Source organism: Micrasema longulum, unplaced genomic scaffold (genome assembly GCF_059751315.1).
Source record: "Micrasema longulum isolate JH-2025_06_02 unplaced genomic scaffold, ASM5975131v1 h1tg001538l, whole genome shotgun sequence".
NCBI lineage: Eukaryota > Metazoa > Arthropoda > Insecta > Trichoptera > Brachycentridae > Micrasema > Micrasema longulum.
Window position 1 is genome coordinate 245,257 of NW_028278721.1, and position 11,368 is coordinate 256,624.

The 11,368-nt window shown below is 30.4% G+C and overlaps 2 long non-coding RNA genes across 2 annotated transcripts; one reads left to right on the forward strand and one right to left on the reverse strand.

Moving 5' to 3' along the window:
- Positions 1-474: 474 nt before the first annotated feature.
- LOC148274976 (uncharacterized) lies at positions 475-8,314 on the forward strand. Its single transcript, XR_015824141.1, has 3 exons — positions 475-898; positions 1,018-6,447; positions 6,485-8,314. It is a non-coding gene; the product is annotated as an uncharacterized LOC148274976 (long non-coding RNA).
- On the reverse strand, positions 6,745-8,772 carry LOC148274977 (uncharacterized). Its single transcript, XR_015824142.1, has 3 exons — positions 8,384-8,772; positions 7,893-7,983; positions 6,745-6,874 (listed from the first exon to the last, which is right to left on the reverse strand). It is a non-coding gene; the product is annotated as an uncharacterized LOC148274977 (long non-coding RNA).
- Positions 8,773-11,368: the final 2,596 nt, after the last annotated feature.

The following is an 11,368-nucleotide window of genomic DNA, read 5'->3' on the forward strand; positions in this document are numbered from 1 at the left end:
CACTTGTTCATATGAATCAATCAAAGATAAGAGAGATGTGAAAGATTTCCGGTTTACAAGCCGTCAATGGACCAATCGGCAAAACTGGCCGAGAAAAAGCGGAAAAGAACTTGAGACGTCACACGCGGAGTGATTTCAGAAACACAAAATTTAAAAAATCATAGCGCTGATTATACGATACATTAAAATGAAATAAAAATGTCTTAGTTTAGTCAATTAACTAATAAAAAAAATATAAAAACCGCTGAACTTTCTCATTTAAAAAAATAATTATATAACTTAGGCCTGTTGTGCCAAAATACGACTGCATTTATTTTTTTTAAATAAGAGAAATAATAGACTCATGTGACATCTAAGCTTCACAAGGGTTACAGATTTTTCCTAGACGGTACGTAATCGAAGATGGATAATTCGTTTTTTTTTTTTTTGTAACTAGACTAAAGCTTGGGTTTCCTAGGAAAACGGTGCCGATATCTTAACGGCCGTACGAACGGTGATGCGGTGAACGGCCGCCGAAACGGTGAATAGAGGGTGGTTTCCTAGGAAAACGTTGTCATATCTGGCGGCCACGGCAGCTTATCTGTCAAAAATATGCCCTAGAATGCGATCTGTCATATTTGTCGTTTTTTTATGAATAGTTTGTCACAGTTTTATTTAATTTTAAACATTTTCGAAGGCATGCGACCTTCTCGTGCACGAAAATTGTATTAAAAAAAGAGTAAACTCTTTTTAAGATTTTTAAGACAGTGAATTCAAGGAGAAATACTGTTTTTCGAAGGAAAATATGAGGCGCATAATTACTCTAGTAAAACTCGATTCGGAAGGACACAAACGAGATGAGAAAATACCAGTAGAACTCCAGGGCCTATTTGCTATTCGGTACTGGGGTAGTAATGAGGTATGTAATGAATAATAATTTTGGCAATATGCAAGTATCGTTTCTGTCAATTCATTTGACAATTTTAAATACGTAAATGTTTAATGCCTATAGATATTAACTTTTGATAAATCTTCCAGATTCAAGACGACTCTGCTGATATACACGAATTTAGTCACCAAACTATTTCAACATCAACATCAATTGGCATGAAAAACACCGGACTATATTATTATGAAGCCAGTGTCCAGAAAAAATGTAGTTATATCCGGCTTATTTTGTATGAGAGGATTTCTTAAAGTTATAGGTGCAATAGATTTTTTTTTTTTAAATTTATTAATAACAAATTTAAATACAATATTAAATACAATTTTTTACATTTTTCAATTACATATATTTACATTAACGTTTCCCATTACGTAAAAGAAATAAACAATTCTTGTGTACATAATGGGGAGTGACGTCTTATAATAGATTATTTTAGAATAACATAAATAAATTACAAAAAAGATATTAACGATGTTTTCAATCAGTGTTACATAAAGAAGAATTATAGATGTAATTTTTTACTTCTTTCTTAAATATATTGTATTCCTGACTGTACTTTTTATTATCTTTGTTCATTTCATTAAAGAAAAATATTCCTCTGTAAGTATAATGATGTTGTGCAGTAGTTGTTTTTAATTAATTTAATCCATCACAATAGATTTTCACAGGTTGCAGTGACGTCAGGAGTTTGTATACAAGGCCTACTTCACAATATCTTTGATATCCGATAATAATGCTATCAACAAAAAAGGCATTTGAATTGTTTCAAACAGATAAAATATTACTCCCTAGTTTACCTCACCCTTTAGATAATAGTAGAACTTTATTTTTCAAATTTGATCCTGTACTTACATTTAATTAAGTGTGTTTGCAATAATTGGATCAATTCAAAATAATCCTCATTTAAATGATTTCAGTATAATATTAGACGCTCAATTTCAACATTCGAAATTCATTAATGATCTTGAAAAAAAAACCTTGATCAAATTTGGGCACATGATATCATACAAAGTCCTATATCCAAGCAACATTCTAAAACAAAATGTATCCCTAGAGTTAAAAGTTTTTAATGAGAAAACAATTGGTGGGTTTAAAGTGCGTAGCGCCTAAAAATCCAGAACTGTTTGTAGAACCCGAGAGTACTCTAGATTTTAAAAGTATATTTTGTAGATGGTGGAAGATTGTAAATGGGTAAAGTGTATTTGAATTTCAGAGATTCAACAATCTTCACAAGGAACCCATTAGAGAAGATAGTGTAGATCATAAAAATTTTCTAAGAAACATGTCCCTTTGGTTAAAAACTTGGAGACTCTCAATACCTGAGAGTTAGTCTCTAGGTGTATAAAAATTTAAATCCCCCATTACTACATTGGATGCGTTTTCAATGTTGATCCAATATATATTTTCCATGCATAAAGTAGAATATTTACTCTTGAGTAAATTTCAAAACGATAACTTAAAAGCGAGGTTCGGCTGTTATCGTCAAACGAGTGGAGCTTATTATTGTATTATTTATTTGCAAGTCTTAGAGAGTGAGAGAAAGCTTTGATTTAAATGTGCTGTAATATTGCTGGAGTGGAGTGAGGTTTTGGTAGGTATGTGAATATGAGAGTTAGTGTATATGAGTGTGAGGGTGGGTTTGTGGAAAGGGTGAGTGTGTGTTTGATACAAGTGGATAGAAACATCTTAAATTTATAATGTAAAAACAAATATATGATTTATAGTTTATATAATATATGTTTAGTCTCTCTGATTTGATGTTATATGTTAAACTTTTAAATAGTATTCCTTGAGTATGTTGGATTTATAAATAAATATTTGCAATTTGTAAAATATCATAATTACTTATAATCACATCTATATAATAACTAATTTTAGTTTATTTAATCCTGTAATTATTGTTATTAATATCATACTAAATGGGATATGATAAGGTTTGCTGACGATATTGCTATGGTTGCTGAAAGTGAAGAAGAACTGCAAGAGCCCTTACAACTATGGAAAGCATTCTTCAAAATAACTACAGTATGAAGATAAATAAAGACAAAACAAAGCTACTGACTGTAGGCCGAATGCAACACCAGATGAGAGTAGTGATGTCGGGAATACCACTAAAGAACACCAAGGAGTTTCTCTACCTCGGGAGCAAAATAACGTGGGACGGTTGGTCTAAGAGCGAGGTCGACAGCCGTATACATCAAGCTAGACTTGCATTTAATAAAAGGTCCAAAATAAAAGAATCAAATAATATAGACCTAAAACTAAGAATACTCCTAATCAAGACCAATTTATGGAGTATCTTGATGTATGGCTGCGAGACATGGTGCCTATCCGAAAGAGATAAACGGAGACTAGAGGCTTTTGAGATGTGGTCCTATAGAAGACTACTAGGAATTTCCTGGAGAGACCGCATTACAAATGAGGAGGTTCTCCAAAGAATCGAAGGTGGAAGGCACCTGCTCAGGACCTTGTCCGAAAGGCGAGCGAGATGGATCGGTCATGTAATACGTCAAGAAGGCCTGCATGTGCAATGGAGGGGATGACCGAGGGAACAAATTCTAGGGGATGCCCACGCCGAGAGTACCTGGAGGACCTATTAGAGGACGTGCGCTGCTCATCATATGTTGACTTTAAATGAGCCGCACAAGACAGGGAGGAATGGAGGAGAAGAATGAAAGGAATTGCTGCCAGCCAATCCCAGGATTGAGACCAGAGAAGAAGAAGATCATACTCAAATAATTTTAAAAAATACATTACATAATAATTTATAAAATAAAAGGTGTATGTTTTTGATTAAATAAAAATAATATATGCAATAACTACATTTTTATTTGTAACTGATCTTGGTGCGTTCTATTCTTTCACAGGGCCAATTTCTAGTGTTTTGGTGAACAAATCATGATATCCTGTAAACAGAAATAAGAGAAAGAAATATTTTTTTCTTTTATTTAGGAAACATTAAGTACTATTACATAGTTTTATAGTATGCAAAATTTTATGTAAATTATGTTTTTAATACCTCTTATGAATATACACATTATTGTCATTCCATTTTGTATTATAATTTTATATGTATTCTTCTCCTTTTTGTAAATCATGAGAAATGGAGTTTATACTCACATAATATATTCTCTATTGCATAATATTTATGTAAATTTAAGATCATAATGAAAAATTCTCAAACGATAACGATACTAAAACGATTTCTTGTTTAGCATTAGGTCTTATACCCATATATATGTAACTCATATAATATTTGTACTTTTATACAAATATGAACCAAACTTTTCTTTTTTAAATATCTCTTTGTAAAAAAAAGAACCAGAATTCACTTTACTTTATGTTTTCTTTAATATTCATATATGAACTTGTAAATATTATAGTAACAATTTATACTGGAACATCAGAACTTAATATTGCTTACTATATATAAACTCTACAGATTTCTTCTGAAAAATTACAATCATTATACACTTACTTCTTACAGACACCATAATAGATACTTATAACTTTCATCTGTAATAATATACATAACTAATTATTCTTTTCTCACTTAAAATTCTTATCTATTTTTTATTTTTTTGTCACATTTAATGTTTATATCTTTTTAATTTATGAAAACTTAATTGGTCTTTTTATGTTAAAAAATTGTTGTTTTTAATACTTATTTTTTATTTTTTTTAAAAAAGAAATATTTGCGTTCTTATGATTTACCCAAATATTTAATAAAATAAAATAAATAAATAAATTACAAACTGTAAGTTCGAAACCAAAATGTCTTCAGCGTTTAACTAATAATTTATGTACCTCACAACACAGTATTGTATAACTTTTAATTCTTTAGGAATATCATCTGCTCCATATCATACAAGTATATGTCCAACCTCTTTGAATCATAATTAAATTCATTTTATTAGTCTGTCAAAATATAATGTAGTATTTTACATAGTAACAACAAATATAAAGAATACATTTGTCATTACAAAGCAGACATTGTTATTAATTCATTATTACTCTATTATAGCTATGTAAGTACTCACCTAGAATTTGCATTCATAACTTACAAACCACAATACATTACTTATATTGACAGGCTGGAGAAAGTACAACATATTTTTTAAAACATTTGAATTTCTGATGCTTTCTTACATTTCGTGAGATTACTTAGCATTAGGTCTTATACGCATATATTATATGTAACTCATATAATATTTGTACTTTTATACAAATATGAACCAAACTTTTCTTCTTTAAATATCTCTTTGTAAAACAAAAGAACCAGAATTCACTTTACTTTACGTTTTCTTTAATATACATATATAAACTTGTAATAATTGTAGTAACAATTTATACTGTAACATCAGAACTTAATATTGCTTACTATATATAAACTGTACAGATTTCTTCTGAAAAATTTAAATTATTATACACTTACTTCTTACAGACACCATAATAGATACTTATAACTTTCATATGTAATAATATACATAACTACAAACTGTAAGTTCGAAACCAAAATGTCTTCAGCGTTTAACTAATAATTTATGTACCCCACAACACAGTATTGTATAACTTTTAACTCTTATTCCTAAGAATATCATCTGCTCCCTATCATACAAGTAGATGTCCAACCTCTTTGAATCATAATTAAATATAGTATTTTACATAGTAACAACAAACATAAAGAATACATTTGTCATTACAAAGCAGACATTGTAATCAATTCATTATTACTCTATTATAGCTATGTAAGTACTCACCTAGAATTTGCATTCATAATTTGGAATCCACAATACATTACTTATATTGACAGGCTGGAGAAAGTACAAAATATTTTTTTAATATATTTGAATTTCTGATGCTCTTTTACATTTCACTTGAAAGACTTTTATTCTTTCTTTTTTCACTGCTGGTTTTATATTTTTAAACTTATTTGAATTACTTTTAGAATAGCATTTAAAAATAATATATTGCTTTTTTTACCATAATATGTTATTATTTTTTTTAAGATGTTTTTTTAAAATTAACTTAAATTTATTGTCTTTTTTTCTTTAAATATCTCTTTTTACAAAGAGATATTTAAAGAAGAAAAGTTTGGTTCATATTTGTATAAAGAACTAATATTTTATGAGTTATATGTATATATATGAGTATAAGACCTAATGCTAAACACGAAATCATTTTAGTGTAGCATACTTGAGGATTTTTCATTATAATCCTAAATTTACATAAATATTATGTAATAGAAAATATATTATGTGAGTAAAAACTACATTTCTCATGATCTAAAAAACGGAGAAGAATACATATAAAATTATAATACAAAATGGAATTACAATAATGTGTACATTCATAAGAGGTATTTAAAACATAATTTGCATCCAGGTAAAAATAGTTTGCTCATATTTATTAGTACATTTTTGTTTTTATGATCAGTATTATTCTGGGAAGTGTTCATTTCAGGGGAGTGTCTGCCTTCCTGGAGGTGGATCTGGTGAGTCCGAAGTAAGTACTGCTGTGGGGTGGGTATGGTGTCATTGGATTTTTCCATCACAATAGTGAAGGTAGATTTCAGAAAGTCTTGTCTCCCGTCTGTTCTACATTGTATGGCGTTCTGGAATGGTCTTCTGTGGCAGTCAGTAAATATAAATACGTGGCTCGTGTTGAGAAGTTCTTTGTGGATAAAGGTTTTCTTTGGACTGTGGTGGATGCCTGGTGTTTGTCTAATGTCTGCGAGTCTGAGTCGTAGGTCGTTGACGAATGTCCCCTTGTCCTTGCATGTTGAGGCAGTGAAGAAATCGCTCGGGAGCCTAGTAATTTCTGCTGGCAAACATTTGAGTTCGACTCGCACAGCAAATCTAGTAGTACTATCGGGAGAGTATCTACCCTCTCACTACTCGTATCTTGATCTGCACTTGGGTGAAAATAATTTTGTAGTATGTACTTATTCTGAAAATAAAATTCACAATGAATATACAGGAAAGTTATTGCAACCTACCTTATGTATCTAAATAAGAACTTATTACTGGTGTTTATGGAGTTGCTATAAAACTAGTTTGAACTTGTCTCAAATATAAATGGGAGCTCATTTACATACCATATTATTTAATTGAATTCGGTGATAAGAATCCTGGAACAAATGTATTAATAAGTCCCAAGTATGTATTTTGTATTTTTTTTTTTTGCACCACAACAGGCCAGGAAGCCCAATTACAGTGGTGAATTACATCACAGAACACCCAGGCTTAAGAAAAATCACATTTAATTTTTGTGTTCTCACCGGGAATCGAACCCGGAACCTTCCGTGTGTGAGTCAAGCGTCTTGACCACTACACCACGGAGGCCGCCAATGTCTACATTTAATCGTTTTTCTGTGCCATAAGTTTACTCATTAAAAACAATGTTTTGAGTATGTCCAAATGTTTGCAGACAGGCTGGATTTCCTCCCTAGGGAGTTATCTAGTTCTAAATTTGTTGCAACAGAGAGGGAAAACTTTTTCGAGAAGGGAATATGGAAGTCTAGGCACTTACAGGGCTTATGCTCTGTCATAGGCTGGTTTAAGTAGGCATTTTACACATTGTAACATTATCCATTCTGCCTATGTTTTAACATCACATTTCCTCAACTCTTCCATCTGTTTTCTTTTGTGAAGTAAAAGAGCTGAAACTTTTATCATTTGGGTGAGATTTATTCGCCTGAACCAATTCACCTACGACGCAAATTCAGTATTCCCTTCTCAAAAATGTTTTCCATCTCAGTTGTAACAAAAATTGTTTATTTTGGTGACTACTCATTGGTGTTTGTAGCTTTCTAGAATAAATAAATGTAATAATTAATGCAGAAAAAATATTATAGTAATGTTCATACAAGAATTACATTGGCATACTTATTTGTATCCATCGACAAATTTGTTGTATTCATTTCATGTTCAAAGGGCATATTTTATTTAAAATTCATCAAACTTACTCTGTTAAGATTATGTTCCGGGCATTTTTCTTGGCTCTTTAATATTCATGGAGAACTCCTTATTTTAAATCACACCCATGTGACTTTTAATCTGAAATGTTGTGTGTTATTTCATAAAATGTCAACTTCAAAATAGGTTAGGATTTGGTAAGGTAACCTAATAAAAAGTTTGATAATGTCCTTACAAGACAAAATGCGTCACATTTTACACCCTTGTAAACAAAAAAAATAAAAGGATAATTGAATCCAATAAAAGCATTTTACTTTGGATACCTTACGAAATTTTAATATAGAATTCAACCAATTATCTGCAGACACAGTAAATAGGTTAGGATTCCTTGGAATCTATTACGTATAAACAATGTTATAATAAATGTTTTGAATTAGAAAAATAACATTATGATAGATGCTTAGCTTTTTTCTTGTAGCTTATAAACATTTGCTCTGTTATTTTTATATGATTCTATTGTTATTTACATTTTAGTACATACCTGATATTTCAAGCGTTGTCCCGATATTTCTTCACGAACTTTGTTTCAACTCGACTTTTTAATAGTCTTTGCCCTTCCATTACATAAATCGTCGTGATTTTTACAAAATTAATCAATATTTCGTCATTTTCAACATTCCGCACCACGTTTGCACTCATTTTGACAGCTAAACGGTCACCGCTTCGCGACAAAAACCGTTCGAAAACAGTTCGCACCGCTGTGACGGCCGTCCTGCAAATGGCGGCACCGTTGCTTCGACGTTACGTTCACGGTCAACGCTCTCTAGGAAACCAGCGCCATTGATTTACATAGTCAACGTTTTAATGACGTCATCCGCCGTCCCGCGACGGCCGCTTTGTGACGGTACCGCTGTCTTAGGAAACCATAGCTTTACCTATGTTTATGTTGCAGACCCGACGGTCGGGCCGGGTTGTACACTGCGAACCAGTTTATTTATAAAATAATTCAACATGACATTGGAAAATGCATCAAATTTAATATGCAACGCCATTTTATTAATAAAAAAATAAATGCTGATACTGTAAAGAGTTTTTTGTAAGACCGATATTTTTTAAAAACGGTTTGTAATCTATAAGTACCTACCTAATTCAAAAATGTTTTCCTTCGATTTTTCCATCGTAATCTAGGATTGATAATTCCAAAAGTTTTTTTTTTCCTTCATTAGGGCCTACTACCAAAACTTGATAACATCGGCCAAAAACAAGTTACATTTAAAAACATAAACAGACAGGAATAACAATATACATACAAACAAAAGACAAGAAAAATATAAGTACAAGAATAACATCAAAATATCAATTGTAATAATAAACACATATCCAAACCAATAAAAATTTCAACATAAATTGAAATGGGCACTAACAGAAAAACCTACCAAAACCTGATAGTGCCTATTTAACAGAAAATAGAAACTTACAGTAAAATTAGAAGGAAGATAGAACTTAATAACTAGAAAAATTACAACAAAATATTAACAAACTTAATCTTATATTAATGATAATTTTAAGTATTAAAATTAAAATTAAACGTTGGAAGTAATAATGACAAAATATTTACATAAACCTAAAAATGTAAGATAAATTTATTGTAAAAAAATAAAGAATTAATTTAAACATAATTATTTCAATGACACAATTATTACAAATCATAATAGGGAACAGTTTGAACTTAAAAAAATATAAACAGAATTGATCAATAAACAATTTGTACAAGAAAAAAATTGAGATAAATGAATTGGAAAGGTTATAAAAAACATAAGAAAAATGTCAAATATTTTTTTCCTCCCAGTCATTAAAGGACATGTAAAAAAATGTGATTAAGATCTCCAATGCCTCCACATTCGCAGGCATTGGAGTCTAAAAAAAAGTTTTCCAAAAACCTCAAATATTTGAAAAATTTTCGTTTAGAATTTAAGATAATTAAAGTATTTTTCCTTCATAATTCTAAAATATTTTTTTTAGGGATTTATTCATGGATTATTTCTGTTATTTCTAGCTACACTCTAATCATTCTAATCATTTAGCAGATTAAAAATATTACTAATAAACCTAAAAGACTAACGTTTATATTCAAAACAATTCAAAATATAATTAATGTACAGGAACTTTTAAAGATTTATTTTGAATTGTGTCAATCAATTTTGGAGTACGGTATATTCAGTTGGGGTGGTGTGAGTGACAAAGTTTTAATAAGTATATTAGTTGCACAAAAATCCATAATTAAAATAATACTCAGAGTCCCGATACAGACATCTACTGAAGAAATATTCCACAAATAACAACTTATGACACCGAAACAATTATACGCTAAAACAATACTCACTTACAGATTTAAAAACTACTCTTATTATTTTTTTAACCACAACAGGCCAGGCCAGGGCCCAATTACAGTGGTGAATTACATCACAGAACATCCACGCTTAAGAAAAATTTCATGAAATTTTGGTGTTCTCACCGGGAATCGAACCCGGAACCTTCCATGTGTGAGTCAAGCGTCTTGACCACTACACCACGGAGGCCGCCTCAAATAAAGGACATAACCCCTACAATACATAACATACAAATAATATAATCACTAGATCCTCAACACAAAGACGACTTGAACAAATACAAACTAATACCACTTTCGGACAACGGGATTTTGAGTATTATTCCATTAAAATCTATAACCTACTTTAAAAAACTACTGTTTAAAAAGGCTATAAAAAAATGGATGTTGGAGCTAGGTAAAATGGATTGTTTAATTCGCCCAAACCAATATTGAATCAACTGCTCCACAATTGTACAGCTTATGTTAGGTTTTTGATATTTTCATTGTGCGTTTTGTAATATAAATATTATAGATGTACATACATATATACCTAGTTTTTAAAACAGTCTAAATATTTTGTTAATTATCTCTGTTTATTAAGTTAGTCTTCTTTGTTTATTTCAAAAAAGTATATTGTTAAGTGTCCTCGGCACGGGTAACCCCAGTGAGGTCACATTATTTTTATTATTGATTATAGTTTGTAAGAGTAAAATATGAATAAATAAATAAAAAAATAAAAGTAATCACCTTCTTAAAATTACAAAATGAAAAATACTGTACATTATTTAAAATTGAACAAATGCGCTTTTACATTGATATTTATAATTTCCGCATTGTATTTTTAACGAGCTTCATCTGTGAGTCCTTCAGATGACGACTGACCAATTTCTGTACTTATGATCATGAAGATTAATTAATCTTGTCGTGCCTTTAATTAGATACACCTACCTAAATTAGGATACTGTCTCTGTTAATTATTAATGTTCTTAATTATTATTCCACAAACATTACTTCTATGCTGGAATAAATTGTTTTTTTTTCTCGGCATTCATTTGGTCATCGGTTATTTTATCTATATATATAAAAGGCAATGTTCGAATGGTTCTCCTCGATAACTACCGGACAAGTTTTCAGATAAATGTACGTCTTTGCCAC